General features: G+C 31.8%; 1 protein-coding gene across 1 annotated transcript in view; it reads right to left on the bottom strand.

The window, feature by feature from the left end:
- Positions 1-2,213: 2,213 nt before the first annotated feature.
- Positions 2,214-18,812, bottom strand: part of Toll-6 (Toll-like receptor 6) — a 162,910-nt gene continuing 146,311 nt past the window's right edge. The window contains exon 2 of the mRNA XM_073076702.1: positions 2,214-4,878. The gene's annotated coding sequence lies outside the window, so the exon portion shown is untranslated. The remainder of the gene's footprint in view (positions 4,879-18,812) is intronic.

Genomic DNA, 18,812 nt, shown 5'->3' on the forward strand with positions numbered 1-18,812 from the left:
CATCCGCGAAAAACAATCATTCGTTTATTTGAGTAAAACAGATAGGTACAACTGGATAAGGATGTGCCTTTTTGCCGTATGCCGTGTCCAGACACGTGGCGTGGGTATATGCAGTACACAAACATTCCACATCGCGTGCCCGGGCACGTGTCTCCGTTAATTGGGGAAGGAATTATGCATACTGTACTATTGGTGTGGTGAGGTCGTGTGGTCAATCCTTTTGTCAGAAGTTACCGATATCTAATCGTATTATCTTCTTATTTACTAAAAATAAATGGAAATACATGTAACATAATAAAGCTAGTGTTCATCCGTCAATCAACCGCACTATGATGGAAACTCACTTCTCGCGATCGCCGATTTAGTGGGCCGTCTCGTTCCATCCCTTCCAGTCCCGTAACATCCCGTACCATCTCGTCCCGTCCTATCCCATCCCGCATCACTTGTATTTTGTTTTACTTTTAATTTGATCTAGCAACGACTTTTTTTATTTAATGTAATAAAACAAAAAAAAATCACTAAAAACAACCCACATAATAATAATCGTGTGATATAACCTCTCCAATTGATAGGCTCTCATTAGATTCACATCAAACATAGTACGCGGAATCAATACCTCATTAACTCCTAAGTAACTATCCTAGTTTAAATAGCTGCCTTATTAATGAGGCATTATGTAGGCATAATGTTCCAGAGATCGGAACGACGGAAGTAGATGTAACAAGCTCAAGACGGCTTAATAAGCTCGGGAGTTAGTTAATTATGAATCAAAACTTTAATAAACTTACTTTGATTGAAGCATTGTAAACACATACACATATATAAACTTATGTTGGCGTCACGTGCCTCATAACGTCACGTTATGTGTGTATTTTGCACTTATTTATATAAAATGAATTGACTCAATCATAAACTTGTATGTATAACGTAATAAAGGTTGATTACAGAGATTAAATTTCAGAGCCAAATAAAAAATATCAATGTAAATATACAAAAATCTTTGATACTGCAACTAGTAAGCCTAATAAGGATCTACATCTAGTAGGTAGGTATATCTAAAACTATGTGCTGAATTATAGTTTGTAAAAAAATATAAATGGATACTCTGTATATGTCTTTACTTTTCTCGAGAAACAGTATATTATGGAATTCTTTCCACATGAGAGTCGCGCACCTGACCGTTTATTTTTTACTAGTTATTTGTAAATGTACGATAATCAACGTCATCCCTTGCCTATTTAGAGGTTTTCAAACGAAATACAAGGCACTAATACCACAGGACTTCCGATGCAATCGAATGACTTAAATAAACTCAGGTGGAACTTTTCAATACGCTTCGTGACCATGACGCTTACGATTGAAACGCTTCATGCGAAAGCGCGCCAATAACGATTTATTATTTTTTCAGTACAATAAGTGCAAATTTTTATATTGCAGAGAAAATATATTTATTCACTCAGTATAGCTCGTCGCCTAATATAGGTAGGTAAGTAGGTCATGCCAGCCTGAGATTGTGTGTGATTAAATACAAACTAATATTTTGTGTAGTAAACTTCATCTTAAAACATTGCACAAGATGTTTATTATACACAATTAATATGTGTAATATTTTATCTGTTATCTAAGCATTATATAAGAGTTACTTGACTTTTGATCTACGGTTTACAAAAAATAAAAATTGCAAACATAATAACAACATGTTGCATAAACTCGTCTAATCCTATCGAATGAGAGCTTCTGTAATACGAGACACGTAAGTCGATTCGTTCCAAACTTGCAACTCCTATGGCGGCGACTTACAAAAACTCCGTGTTCCAATTAGTGACACAGCGCGCTGGGATCCGACTCTGCACAATAAGGATCCGTCCACAAAGTGACAGCCGTCGAATTACACAGTCTCTGTTGGAAAACGATCCGTGTCTATAAGTCTAGTTAAAGATATTAATGAGCTCTCTATTATAGAATGACGATCTAGTATGGGATAAATTGGAATGCAGGGGAAGTTAATCTTGTGTATTTCGAATCGTCATGATACACCTAATTAGGACTGCGAAAAATTGTGAGAAAGTATGCAGTGTCTATTTTATAGATACCATCTGATGTTATATATTTTTTTATTCAATGAATGTCTATTTGTTCTAAATATGTATTTATATCAATAATTTAATTTCATAAAATAAAACAACAAATTTATTTTAATATTATGACTTTATTGAAAATTATACAAAATATTTAATGGATACAGTATCTCGATAGTAAAACGACAGATACAAATAAACAATAAATATGGAAATGGAGTAAATTATACATAGTAATATGTTAGATAGTTACGTATAGTGTGCTAATATACAAAGGTTATAAGAATGATAGATTTGAAAGGACAGTAATATGGATATTTGGAACCCGATACCAATCATTTGAGCAAGAATATTTGTTCACAAAACATGTTTGTTTTACGTGATATATTATATCATCGGTATGATATTTAATATTAAATTTATACTTTTCATTTCATTGTACTCTCCATAGTAATCGTTTTTGATTATGACGGTGATATTGTTATGTATAAGTGCAAATTTACAGTGTATAATTTTATATGCCATTTCATAATGGAATGAAAGTATGATACTACGAATATAGGTTGTAAAATTACGTAGTACTTATAGACAGGAACTAACTAGATAGTATCTTAAGTATGGACGTCAACTGCAAAGAAAAATCTCTCAAAATCAAATTTAAAATATTTTACGAAATGCAAGAATATATTAGGAGCATCAAATACTATTAATTACAGTCTCTAATTATACCAATTCCGTTTTGATTGCATTCAATTGAAAAATAATCGCTACGACGAAACAAATATCTTAGTGCGAAACGCTTACAGTTAACTAATATGTAATATTTACATAAACAAGTATTTAATAAACTACTTTGTACAGTTACATTAAATATACACTATATTGGATCGTGTGTCATGAAACCTCGGGCGCATTACATTATAAAAATAAATCCTATAGTTATACTTAATCTAATCGTATGTATAATTAGTAATTTACGCGTAAATGTATTGCGAGGGAAACCTCAAAACATTTGATGCGAACACTGATATAAAACTAAAAATCACAGCGAATCTCGATTACCTAGCTAACTTTACAAATCTAAACGATTCAACAAACAGTGGTGTCATATCTTACAGTATTATAATTTACCTTACCCTAAATTATTATGAAAATTCGTATTTGATAGTATAATAGTAACATTAGTATAAAGATGCTATGCAAACAAATAAATGAGAAAGTTAGGACTAGATCTGAAATTTAAATTTGTATTTACCAAATGTTGGTCCTTAATCTAAATAGATATAGAAGTAACTTTGATAGAGCCAAATACCGATGTATTCAAACTTCCCTACGAATAACTTAATACACTATGTCTTTGACTGAAGCATTAATTGCTTGCGTGGAAGTGAAATTAATTAACAAACAGTGCACTAGTCTCAGAGGTTGCTTTGACAGTTTATAATCATATTCCAAATTATATTAATATTGTCCAGATGTACGAACATATTGAAATGTATAAGTATCAATATAATGAAAATTGTATATGGATTCATTTGTGTTCACAAAGCATCCGATTGTTAGAAAATATTATTTGATAATAAATAATATTACGCCCTGTATAGTGTTTTAAAATTTTAGATTTAAATAACAAATTTAATTATAGGTACCAACTTATTACGGGTGCAGTAAGTACATGTTACATACAATCGATCAGAGACTGTATCTGAAAATTAAAAGATTCCTCTATGTACGGTTATGCTACATAATATTAAATTTATATGTAGGTATGTTTCGTCACATATATCAAAAAGCTCTGTAAAGCTGGATATAAGGATAAAGCCGTTATTTGTGCTGACTATTCACAAACCTGTTACAATAATAAAGAAGAATCGTCGATCAGTGAACGTTGAAGAGTTGTGGTGATACAATTCCGTTCGATAAGTCGTAGGAATACGTTCAAACTTTCTACATAAATGGCGCATTACTCGTTGTTCGTCATAAATATTCATTTTCGGTAACCAAGAGGAAGTTTCACGCTTCTCCCCGGCTTGGAGTAAATGCGAGAATATTACTGAATTTATGAGTAAAAATGTTCTTCGTTCTCAAGAATCGGAGTTCTACAATTTTGAGCGTATTTTTTTCGCATCCGCTGAAATTAAAGGCCTGGTAAAAAGTAATACAAAAGCAAAATTGTGACTTATTTTAAGATGTTTCTTGATAAAGATTTTACCTTCCTCGTAATACAATTTAGATAATCATATTTCCTCTATATTGTTTAAAATGCAATTGAAATTGAGTTTTGGTGTATTTGGATACCCATATTTAAAACTAAGAGTGATTCTATTAAATATACTTTATGACAATAAAAAACATTAAACAATATGTTACAATCGACTTATGCATTTGTAATAAAAGGTAACACTTAGACATAATTTACATAGTTATTGCAATTCACCAAAGCGCGTTAAATAATAACTTCATCGTTCAATTACTTACACGCGTTTGTAAATCGCAACAGGTATTTGGTAACTTACAAAGTGAAGTAACGAAGCATCAATCGGGTATATACAAGTATAGAGTCAAAGAGAAGAGAAGTAGAAGAGATATCGATGTATCGTTCACACGTGTTCACTAGATTCACTCATTGTCACTAAGTGTCCGAGTTCATAGCAAAGCTTCTTCGAGTTGATCGAAGGGTTCACACCATCAGTCGCTCTCGTAGACCGTCGAGTTGGAGCTCTTCCGTCGGCTGTACGGCGAGCAGAACTCGATCCTGTTGTCCGGGAGCCAGGTGTACGCAGCGCGTTCCGAGGAAGCGCTGGAAAGAAAGAAACAATATATTAGTCGCGTTACAAAAATATTTAAAGCTGTAGTACCCGTGGTTCGATTTAAGAGGTACTAACAACACAACTATTACAAGTCAAGGCAAGCGCTATTGTGTCTTCGTTTTAAGGGTAATCAAAACAAGAGGCGTTTCAACTTAGTCCCCAGGTGTAGTAACTAATCTATATAAGATGACCAATCTTAGATAGGAATCTGACCGGGGATTTAATATAGATGTCCATGGGCGGTAGTTCCCGTTTACTATATCACGTACGCACCTCTGATTTTGAAATTTATGTGCGTATTAAAAATTAATTATCACTTGCTTAAACGGTGAAGGAAAACATCGTGAGGAAACCTGCATACCTGAGAGATTTATAAAAAAAAAAATCTTAAAGGTATGTGAAGTCTACCAATACGCACTTGGCCAGCGCGGTGGACTATGGCCTAATCCTTCTCATTCTGAGAGGAGACCCGTGCCCAGCAGTGTGACAGTAATGGGTTGATGATGATGATGATATCACGTGGTCAGTCAGCATATTCTGTTGCAATTTTAATTTAATAAAAAATAATGTTAAAGTGCGAAGATTACCAATTACGGTATATAATAATTTATTTATCATAATTTATTAATACTACTATGGATACTTATTGATACTAATATATGGGTTATAAGTATGGTATTGAAGTTCGATATAGGTACACAATTAAAAGGCTATTTGCATATGGAACCGTAAAAAGGAAAATATACAGTAAAGCACCGTACAACAAAGGTTTTCAATACTTAAGAGAAAATAACTTATATACAATTTCGATAATATACACAGCACCGATTAATAATAACAAGATTTTCTAAGATAATATTATTATGATATACTGTAAGACTTACGATAGCTTAAGTTTCTAAACTATGCTTTATATTCGAAGTTAGTGAAGTCTTGAGTATATTCGGGAAGCGTTAAGCTAAATCGGTTTTCCCGTTTAACAGCATAATGCTGTCACAGAATTTCAAAAGCTATTTCAAAGGACTTTGTAACGAACCAAAATGTTGTTAATTCATGGCGCGATTAAACAGATTTTGATAACGAATACCTAGTTGCGATCTGCGAAACTAATGTATCAGACACATTTGTTTATTATAGTTGTGGCGGAGAGAAGTTTTGTTCAAAATGGTTGTCTTATAAAGTAAAAAAATATATATATTTATTAAAAAAATATATAACATGTTGTAAGGCAACACATTCTTTATACATGTTCCAGCAGGCTTTTAGTGAAATAGCTCTATGATTCTATAATCGAATTTCAAATATTACGATTGTGTGTCTTACCGTATATTTTAATAAAACCATAATCTCAAATAAACTATTCGTATCCTAAACTATCATTTGATTGTCCAACGACGGAAATATCAGAAACTCTGAATAGCTGACAACCTTAACCGGTAATAACATAGATATCGGATATAGCAAGACTTCCAACAGGCGCTTTGTGTAATACGCTATAGTTCACGAAAGTAGGGAAAATCAATGTCAGCATTAATATGCCTAGTTGAGCCTCGGATTAATACAGGAGTTATGGTGCGTTTATATCGTCGGTTTCCAATCGTAAATGGTATTATGACTTTACAAGCGCGCGATTAAGGATGAATAAACTCGTAAAAGCTCTGATGGTGTTGTTCAATGAGTCGTAGGAGGTACTAGGTAGTGCTAGCGTTGACCAGCAGTAAATGTATTAAAATTATATAACTTCCGTTCAAACGTAATTAAGTATTTACTTAATTTAAAGTAGAAATATATATATAACATTCATATTATTTTTTTTTATTTGATTGTATATTTACTTACTATAGCTATTATAACAGCTAACGGAACGCGAATGTGAAATTACATCGAGATAATATCGGGAAATTATTCTCTCAAGTTATTTTCGTTTTTATATATATTTTATATATATTTCGTTATAAATTTTTATATGACATGAAGTGAAATAAATAATACTATATTTTTCCTGTCTAGTATTGTCCTTATACGAATTTCTTTGTCAATTATCAGTCGTTTACCGGAATCAGTAATCAGTTTGTGTATAAACGAACCGTAACTGAAATGCATACAAAAACCAGCTGGCCTGCTAGTTGTCCTACATCCAATTTAGATATTACGACATTACGTGAGTAATTAAATCAAAACTTCCGCGTACTGATCACTAATTTATTTATTTGAAAGAGACTACAGTTATTTTATTTCTATCGGGTGTACTGCAGTTTTGAGATCTGGGGGCACAGCAGTGTGCCCGCCAAGTCATGTATGATAGCCAAGTTATTTTATTGATAGAATAGAAATAAATGTGTTAATCTTGATTCGATTATTATAAAATGTTGTTAGTTACTAAATTAGGTAACAATTTATGACAAACTTCTTTGATAAATGCGCTCTACTACGAGATACTGAAACAATTAACTGACTTTTTATAAGGTCGCTTTTACATTAGGTCTATCATTCTTTGCGGTTGAAGAAATTCGTTATGAGACACATTTTTGCATCATAATATGTTTAGAATGGGATTCGTATTATCATTATGAAAGTGTGATTTCACATAAGACCTGAAATTTGTCTACAATTACTTCCTTGTTCCTCTGCTGGGCGTGGATTTCTTCCCATAACTGGGGCGGCCCGGAGCTTTTTTCACACTTGTCCGGTGTGGTTTAATAAAATAACTTTAATAAAAGACCTTACATTTATGTTTATCAAAATGTATGCGCAACGTAATAGTATTCCACATTCTGTTCAGATAATTATATTATTATAAAATTATCACAACCATATTATATTATTATATAATTCATGCAAAAATAAATAACACAAATGATGGTTAAATTAATTACGTTTATTACGGTTGGTTTGCCTTTATCACTTATTTATGAAAACAAAACAAATATGTCAACATTCGGAAACCTTTGTAACTATGCAATGAATAAAATATTAACATGCTTATATGAGATGTCATTTAAGCATAATATGAATAAACCGTTGTTTATGTATATAAAATACATGTACATAGAATTTATATATTATATTTACTTATTTATTATGTTAAAACAAGGATAATAAAATTATAACTAAATAGATAAAATATCTATATAAAGATATTAAGTTTACGGATACCGATATCATGGACGAAATAAAATTGTAGTCTTAACTCTAGTCTTATTAAGCTATAATTACAAAAGTAGGTAATTTTAGGAAAATACTGTGTATATTTTTGAAGTAACTTTAATATATATTGAAGAATAAAAAGGCATTTTACGCAAAATCAGGATCAGGTGTCAGTCCAACACACTGTATTATATAACAACCATGTTATGAACGTGTCAAATAATACAAAATATGTTATTGAAAGTATGAGACTATAATGCACTACACGAATCATTTTATCTACATATCACAAAAATAACCTATTAATATACCATATCTTGCAACTACAGTTCCATAGAAATAAAATAGTGGAGGAAATTACGTACGTTCACAACGTCAAAATTACATCTGAAATGGGAATCGAACTAATAAACCATCTTAGACGGGAGGAAACTAACTTGTATAAATTACCGCTACTATCTAAGCGCTCCATCTGGCGAACGTTGTATGAGGTTTGCTTTTATTTCTTGAAGTTGAAAGTTAAAAGTTGTTCAAGTGAATTTATCGAGTTTCTTACGATTTTTGCTCTCTTTTTTATTTTATGTAGGTAACCCGTCTTAGTGTAAAATACACAGCTGTGGTACAATAGTGGGTTAATGACAATGATGATGATATTTTAAGGAAGCACAGATTTATTATTATTCCAATTAATTATAAATAGCCAAGTATATAAGTTTTTTATTTTATGTAGGTAACCCGTCTCAGTGTAAAATAAACAGCTGTGGTACAATAGTGGGTTAATGACTATGATGATGATATTATCACGCAGCACAGATTTATTATTATTCCAATTAATTATAAATTGTAGCAGACAAAATAATGATACTACTGAATCGTCTGTCGAAGGAATATTTGAAAATAATGATTGTTATATTACTTTTTCATTAATTGTTCGATAAGTCTAAACTCAAGAATACCTCTTCAGTGTGTTACTATTATATACAATAGCATTATTTTATAAAAAATCGAAATATTATAAGGACAAACACGAGTGGCGTATTTTTTTTTGTCAGCGCCATATTTACTTAATAAATTAATTTTTTTAATATTATATTATTGTTTATCGAAACCACAAACCATATATCCTGTATGCCGTAGAGCTCTAGGCATACTCATCACGCTTCGCTGTGCATGTAGGTAACTGCAGTAGATGCATAACTACGAAGGAGGACACTTTCCTGAATTTAACCCTCCGGTAGCTTTCTACGAAAGTCATAAGGAGAGTGGAGCTGTAAGGTATTCTAGACCACGTGGCGAAACGTAAAAATGAATGATAATTTAATAGAAATGTATTTTATCACACTAGGTATAAAAGGTTCTGAATTACTAAAATTTTTATTTTTTATTTTACGTGTACTAATATAAAAGTATTTTTGTTAAATAAGAACAGGTTTTCTATATTATAGCTGCTAGTATCTCGTGCCGTGGGTGTGTAACATAGGTAGAGACGAGTACACAAAAACACTGACTGACAATAGAAATTCTTTAAATGTGTACCAAGCCAGGAGTTCACCCTCGATCCTTCTGTGTCTCAGACTGCCATGTAGAACGTCGAAGTAAATAGCAAAGCCTAACTTAATTAGCAAAGCGACATTTATAACCTCCATAATACAGAAACTAAAAACATAATTAACATTGCAGTGAATTATACAAACCGGGAATAGAAAACGTATAAAAACCTATTCATTCATTGAATTCACAATTCACATTCAAACCTTCATTGAATTCACAAAACGAAGTTGAAACGCACTGAATTAGATGCAATGAAACTGCCGAACTGGGATTGCAGCTGCAGCTATAACGCTGGGAACTCGCGGGTGTCCATTCGGGAAGCCATTTAGAGGCACTTAACACATCAATATTTCGAGGTTTTCGCTCTGGTAAATTGAAACGTTCTATTTTCCGTTAAAGTTGATAGTTTTCCACGTACTGACTGTGTTATTTAAAGCGACATATGTGGTCTAATTTAGGGTTAATATTTAAACTGAGTTCTACTAAAGCTTCCACCTGGCCACTGCAGGGCGTGGTCGCTTCTTGCAACTATGTTAGTTCTGGACCATACATTGCCATGGTGTTAGTGAGGATAGACAGTCAAAATAATTTTATCATAATTTTTTAAACTCTGTAAGTCTTAACGATTAAATAACTTTAAATAACGATAAAACTGTTATATATTTTTTTAAGGGAATAAGAGTACAATACTAGCTTTCAGCAATTTCGAACGTATCATACATAGTATAAAATAGTCAAGAATCCGTTTTTAAGAAGCTCTGTTACCAATACATCTTTACGTTAGTAGTTGCTCAAATTGTATCTAATCTTAAATGTGCTTCAAAATTGGGTTGTTTCTATTTAGATTTTAAATGCATATATCGATTCATGTCCTAGCCACGAATAGTTGCGAATAAATTCGCTATTAATAGAGATATGTCGCTGTGAACACCATGGATGGTATCTGGGGCATGGCAAGTGGCACGATGAACTGATTTGAGTGCTCGTACGAGCTACTTTTTAATTTATGCCAGGAATTTCAGTCTAAAAGAGTAATGGTAATATCATGAAAAATGAATACGGAAATAAATAGGGAATTTCACGGGATTAAAGATTTTTATTACTAACGAGGTTACTTAGTTCTGCTCGTGGCTCTGTCTGTGTACATCCTGTTTTCTAATGCGCTCTACAAGTTTATGTGAATAGTTTGTCAGTAGGCATTAGTGACGAAATTTAAAATCTTAATTCATCATCAGCTGATGCACCAGGCTATATCTCTTCCCGCAATAGTATACTTAACACCTCGTTCTAGTTTATCTTTTAAATGACTTGGCTTGAAATCATAAGGTTTAAATTTTATTTACTTAAAATTGCTTTTTGAAATTTTAATTTGTTTAAAAATATATACATCACAGAAAAGTATTTTCAATTTATCTCATAATGTCTACGAGATAAATGATTATATTAATAATCACTAGTCATTATCTAGTATCTATTAGGTACTTTTTGTAAAATCGTGTTTAATAAATGTTACTAGCTGACCCGGCAAACGTTGGGTTGCCATATAAATAAAAAAATGTTAAGGGTGAATATAATCCTTCACTTAGGGGTATTAAAAATAGATACTAGCCGATTCTCAGACCTACTGAATATGCATATAAAATTTGGTGAAAATCGGTAAAGCCGTTTCGGAGGAGTACGGTAACTAACACTGTGACACGAGAATTTTATATATAAGATAATGACATGATTTCTTTCTCAAGTCCTTTTCCAGTTAAAAATTTACAGTACGATCGCTCCAACATTTATTTAATACTTACATTACATTTATTTAATACTTAACTACACTTAATTACCGTCCTCTTCAAGTCGATCATATTTAAAACAAACTTCATACTTAAACTTCGTATTCATTTGCAAACAATCAGAAGCTTGAAAGTTGCAGCAATTTTCCTGGAAGTCGATAGCAGTTTACCGAAGTATAATTGCACCATTACAATAATTGTACCGCGCTAGGCGGCCCATATACTACAATTTCAATAATGGTTGTTATTTTTATGAATCGGTCAATAATAATAAAGATGGATAGCAGGAATATGCTAATAAAATTTTGCCGTATAGAAATCTTTACGCAGTTACTTAAGCCCATAGTTAATTAAGATAGTTATTTTATAATATGCAATCAAGTGTATAGGAGATACAGTTTTAGTCCATGCATAAAAAACGTGATTTTACGAAATAAACTTAGTTACTTTTTGGGTTGTAAAGGATTATTTACTTGCCTTCCATCACTCCCACAATAAGTTGCAATACAAATAGTATAAGATTTTGTAGGACTCAATAATATTTGAAAGAAAAAATAAATTTTAAAACAAAATAATTGTATAAAAACCGTTTAATAAACGGAAGCCTTTAATCTAGCTGCATCAACTTGTATCTACGTCCATGTAGAACGTTAAGGGGCTCTAAAACTATTTAACTACAAACTATGATGAGTTCACGCCTTCGAGTACCACCTACGAGACCTAGAAGCATTTGAACAAACAGGAATGATATTTAACTTTGCTCTACGTGTTGTATTAGTCCTACCGAATAGGGGTCAACGTTATTGACACACTTTATAGAATGGAACAGTCAGTCTTATGAAAAGGAACAGGTAATAAATATGGAAAGAAAACTATTATTTCTACGGGAATGGGTTCTTTGACTTCTTATTGAGGGAAGTATTATTCTTTGAGGAACGGTGAAATATAAAATTATTTTTATAGCATGAACTATTAAACGGCCTGATTTGTAACGAGGGTAATGGTAGGATATACAGTATTTTAGATAAAACAGTTATTTTATTACTATTTAATTTAGGAGCGTTCATAAAATAGTTCTTATTTTGAACTAGTTTTGCATATTTTAAAACACTATTGCATTTATAATTATTGTTTGAAGCGAAACGATCCATATAACTATTTAATTTATTTTTCTTCCATTTCCCTTAAAATAGTATTCTTTCATCTACCTTGTATCTTTGTTGAAAAAAGAAATAAAACTACACAAAGGAAAAAATACCTTACATTCGCGAATCGAATCTACTTTTTACTCTTTAATTATTTTCCAATGACCAAACGTATGACGGACATTAAAGGACGTGTGCAAGAACACTATTAAAAGGAAGTGTAGTCGAGAGCCGCGACTCCGACCAAATCCAATTTGAAATAAGTGCCTTGTGAATTAATCCGGCCACTTTGAACGAACCGGATGAAATTTCTGGTATTTTTCACGTCTAGCAATAAAAACGGTCCGGAAAAAGATGAGTAATAGCTCCTTAGCTCTGAGGGTCTGTAAGGAATAATAATATTATGCTCATGCCATGAAACCTTTTTAATCCAGGCCCACCACGGTTCAGTTGAGTCTATTAGATAACCGTTCCAGGATCTGCCTTTTATAGACCCGTAGGAGTACCTTTAACACATGCTGATATTTATCATATCTGAAATGTGACCAGTGTACGATACAAAATGAAATATGAAATAAAATAAAAAAGCAAAATAAAACTTATCTGAGTTAAAAGAGAGATATTAATTTGTATGTTAATTCTTAGTAAATAAAAACGAGTTACAAATTTTAGTTAAATTAAATGAAACAAATGATGTAGGCGTTAATATTAATGATAATAAAAAAGAAATTTCCGAAAAATAAACACAATTATTTTTAATTACTATGCAAAAACCGTCCACGAACCCTAACAAAAAACCTTAACTTCAACGACGATAATGTCCCAACCATAAGATCAATCCAGGAATCATTATCATCGACAAGAAACCTAATGAGCTTTAGCGGGTTACCATAAATCCTATGGGTAAAAAAACATTTCAAAACATTTTTATCTGCGATACGTTCACTAATTTGCCGGAGCTCCACTTTAATTAATTACAGAGGAACACGCGGCATCATGAAACGCCGCATCAAAAAAGTCGCATCAGTTATCAAAAGCAATTAAATGTTAATGCTTTGCGGAGAGCCGTAATTTCGAAATTAAGTAATTTAGCATTCAGAACTTGTGTAATTAACATTCAGTCGAAAATTGTCGCCGCCTTGTCGCAGGCTATTAACAATTACAATGCTTGAGTGTTAACTTAAGCGGTGTTTACCTATGTAAGTCTATGTGTCACTACAGAAACAGATATAGTATACTGTGCAGTCGTAGGTCTGGGGTGCTTCAGCATTATTGGTATATTACGAGCCCCAAGGGGTCAAAAACACGATACACTTTGAAAAAACGCTGGCATAGATATGGTCCATGATATTGAACTAATCATTATTATAAACCAAAAAACCTGATTGCCTACTTTGCCTTTCATTATTTAGAAGAATTCAACGACACCTTATACGTTAAAATCCATTCTCAGCAGTTTGGTAAAAACAGATTGTCCATTAATATAGTAGAATTAATTTCATACGTTTAAGAAGAAAGATAGGATAGTAACGGACTTATGATAGGAGAAAAACGCGCTGAAACCTTTCGTGTAGTATACACAGTACACTTAGATCAATGCCTTCGTTTGGAACAGCTGAAATTTGTCTAACGCATTGCCGTACTTTGGGAGTTTTGATATCTTTAATTAAAATGCTAAATTGTTTCGACATCATTTCATGAATTGTAAAACCAATCTCACTATTGATGACATTGCTATTTCGAGAAAAACAAATGCACATTATTTTATAACAAAAACACAGTATAATATTAATAATATTGTATCATAGCTGCGTTCTCAGAAAATTATTAAAGCCCAAAAATAATATTTTATCTACGAGAAATGTTTATCGTAATAGCCTGCTAAAATAATTTTAGTAAATGTTCGATAGTCCAAACAATAATTTTGGTTTTAGGGTAACAACGAACTTATTAAACTAATTTGTGGTGAATATTATATGTACCTTTACTTAATAACGTAACGTCAAATATACGCAATAAACATTAATAATTAATATTTACGTTTAGGTATATATATTGTTAGCAAGTTATTAAGAATTTGATTGATATATAATAAACTAACGAGGTGACATTGTCTTCGGCCAAAATTATGATACCAATCAAATAATGTTTAGTGATAAATCATGCATATTTGTGTATTATGTTCATTACTGAAATCTGATTGATTAGACAATAAAATATTTGAATCGACATTGGCCTTTATTTCTAAGATTGAAAGAAGCATTTTGAACATATATTGTAAAATACCTACGTTGTAATAAGTAACCATAGATAAGTATAGATATCTCACCGGCTTGTAATTGATGGAAGCCATTCAATGGCTGAAACGACTGACAATTCTGTCAGCCATTTAATTACTCTTATGGTGTAATTTACGCGGAACAATGCCGACATGCGCAGTTAAGACACGAAATCGAAGAAAAAGTGCGGAGAAATATCGTTTCATACGTAAATGATCTAAAAACTACGTTTTTTTTAATATTTTTCAAACACGAAAATATATGACAGTGACAATTTCAATTGTCAAAACTGGTTACTTTTTCTTTTTAGGAGTGAGTAATCTTTACTAATCTATGTAAGTAACTAGTTTATTTTAGAAATGCCTTGGGTTTCGGTTGTGTTACCATTATCACATTTTAATTTTCTACCATAAACTTTGTTTTTTATTATTATTACTGTATGGATCGAAATTGAGCGGATATAAATATTAGAAAATGTGAATTAATCTTAATTTATTTAGATTATTATTTTATTATTGTTGTATTACTTTAATATCGACAAAAATAAAAAAAAACTACCATTTCTAACGTATTTTCTTGATAGGTCAACACCTTTGTTTACATTTTGGACATCTAATTATGAATCAGACTATAGGTAAATATACGTTACGTAATAACATAACTTACATAACGTAACTACTGAAGTAACCGCTCTATTCATATTTGTGTACAACAAAAAGTTTTCCTTTACAAATAAGTCAATAGAGAAGTTAGTGAATCCATCTTGTGTACCATTTCCTAATGCCGCTCAAACTTAGACATAACAAGGTAAACTTTGTAATAATTATTGGAATCGTTAATTGAAAGCACTTTGAAATGTAGTCTAACAACTGACAAATACATTTAGGGTTGGCAAATGTCAATTTAGTATGACAATTTATTGTCATGACTGAGTAAGTCGTTTTTCATTTAAATTGTTATAGTTGTTGTTGAAAAAATAAAATGCAATTAAATTATTATAGCGCATATAAAATAGTAGGTATTTGATTTCATTATGTGCATTAAGGAAAAAAATAGGGTTTAAAATAATTAATCGAACTAACTTATTGATGAACAAATTTTCTACATTAACCAACGGTTTACGTGGTAGAGAATGCCATCATGCATTTAGTTTGACCATTTGTACCATTACTTTATGTTGGAAATGATACAAAAAATAAATAAATATGTTAATAAAAAAAAGAAATGAGATAGAGTAACAACAAAACAGTAATATTAGGCAACTCTTAATCATAGGAACCTCTGAAGTCGTTTTTGAGTTAGCCACTTTTTCTATGCCAAAAAGGCAATTTTGTGTGGAGATTAGAGTCTAAACTAATTTTAATATATTACACCGTAGATAAACTGGTAACCCTGTACGTAGTTTTATGAGTTGTGTCAACAAGTTTTAGTTTGCACCACCTGCTTTAGTTGAGCTTCAAACTAGATCGGTTAACACTCCGTATTAACGCTCGCGAGAACATTTATGGCTTTGAATCATTGAGTTACACTCACTGTACATTGAAACGAGATCATCTCTAATTTTCGATCCTTAAGTAAATACAATTAATTTTCTATTGGTATTAAATTCACTGTATAAAGCTCGAGAGCTTTTTATGTTACGTGGGTTAATCTCCATGGAATTTATCGATAAATCACAAATACGATTGTTTCAATAAATTATACTATGACCTCAACAAATAGTTATGGATTGATCAGTTTTTATCCAGGAATTGGATTCCCCCGAATCCGCCTCGGTGAACCTGACCTAACCTAACTCAGGACTAAACCTGAAAACAGCTATAACAATATAATATAACCTACAACCACTACTCCACCACGCGATTCCTCTAAATATGATATTAATGCGCAACCACTCATACATATTTTAAAATCATAATTATACTGTGACAATTAAAACTTGATTCAAAAAAATATTTTTATGATATATCATTGTTTTCGAAGAGTCAAAAAAAATATTATTAGTTTAAATAGCCTATAACAGGTACTAGGCGAACATAAAACGAAAAAGGCAAGGGATGCTACCTACTTCGGTGGCATAAGCCGTAGCGAGAATTGTCAGTGCAAACATAGACAGCGGTCAAAATGGAAGCCCCATTGTGTCAGAATGTATTCATTTGTATGGAACGCCTAATATTGACAGTACGGAACTTGTTTCGTGTATGTAAATATTTAACAGCGAGATGGAGCCATCTCGTATTACTCAGCCCTCAATTATTTCTTAGCCTTATCCCTACTAGATACACAGTTAAGAAGAAATAAACGGAAATTAAGAATTCTAGACAATTTTTAATAATTTTCTGACAAACTTATTATTTTAAAAAATATTAATTGAATTATAATTACATTACAGCGCATTTTTTAAAATAAAGATACAGATTAATCTTCTCTTTAATTGGATTCATTGAGACTCGGAACCCTTAAAAGGTAAAACTGGTCAAGGTCTCGTTGAGGCAATTTCATTTATTTCCATAAACATTTAATTGGTCGTAGCGTGACAAACCGATAATTGTACTGAATGCAGGGTTTTGATGGGCACACATAATCATTAAATGTCTATAACGTATTAGCGACGTCGGCGCCTATCTTTTGAATCGAAAAGGAGAGAATTATATTTTTTAGTCTCATCAGAGAATTAAATTGTCTCCCGAGTCGTGGTCAGACGGAATAAAAAGGCTCGAACATAGGTATTGCATTAGATTTTTGTGCGAAATAGTAGAAATAATTTAGAACCAAGAGACAGAATCACATAATGAGTTTTATTTCCGGTAATTTTGGTTATGTGACGGGAATTGCAATTATGGAACTGGATTGCGGCGGTTGCCGGAATAGACGAAAATGTTATTTCGGCAAATTTTGTCCAATAACTACTAATTTTGGGACAAATTTAGATTTAATAACTTTGACGCTGTATGAATTTCGGCATATCTTTCTATAACATTTCATTGAGAGGATGCAACCTCAAAAGGGATATTATTTCATTAAATTTATTATACCTCTATGAACCTCTATGAAAAGATAGGTAAGCTATTATAAACTTATTATTTTAAGTAGTTTTTTTTATATTATAAAATTACTGAGATTTACTTAAGTACTTATAGGTACTATGTTATTTTAAGAGACACACAATGTGGGAATAAAATTGCGAAGAATTATCATGAACAAAAACTTATAAGGATATTTTTTCAACATTATAAATATAGGTATGTAGGTTTACAAGGGGAATTCAATTGTATTTTACATCAACGAATTGTTCTCTACGATATCTTCACACGACTATCCGGATGTTAAAATTAAGGCCTTTTGAATAGAAGTCGGAAATGAAAAAACTACTCTGGTGGTCTCAACACACTAATTAGTATTCAACGGGTTAAACATTCTCGTATCATGCGTTTACGTGTTATAAGCAATAAACTTAATCCGGGAATTTATAAGCTTACCTTTTGTTTGTTGATTTTTGTACAATAGACTTCGAAATAGTGTTAAACGATCTAATAATGCAATTAAAGATGCGTTGACTCCCCCGAAAATAATACATAAATAGTTATGACACCAATATATGAGTACTTTGAGTACGTGCACAGTCCTTTTAACTAGATTGGAAGAGGCGTGGAATATACTAAAAAAAATTGTTCCAATACAGATTTGGAAAACAAAAGTTTCAAACCGCTCTAAAAACCTCCGACAAGCCTTTACGACTGCTATTTAATAATCACAGTAGGAACAGACAGCTTAAGATTTTTAAGAGAATGCGAAACCACTATTTGTCACCAATTAAACTCCCAATTGATCTTTGCACATCATTTACGACCTACTCTAGCTACAGAAATGAACGCGCAACAAAAAAACAAAAGCGCTATAAAAACTTCATTTAATAACAACGTTTCTCTTAATAAATACCTTGTCCTTCAAATTAAAATGATACAAAAAATAAATAAAAGCGTCCAAATATTATTCAATTTACGGGCTTATTTTTAGG

This window comes from Epargyreus clarus, unplaced genomic scaffold, assembly GCF_041222505.1.
Source record: "Epargyreus clarus isolate Ecla_fem2 unplaced genomic scaffold, WU_Ecla_fem_2.2 ptg000009l, whole genome shotgun sequence".
NCBI classification, from domain to species: Eukaryota; Metazoa; Arthropoda; class Insecta; order Lepidoptera; family Hesperiidae; genus Epargyreus; species Epargyreus clarus.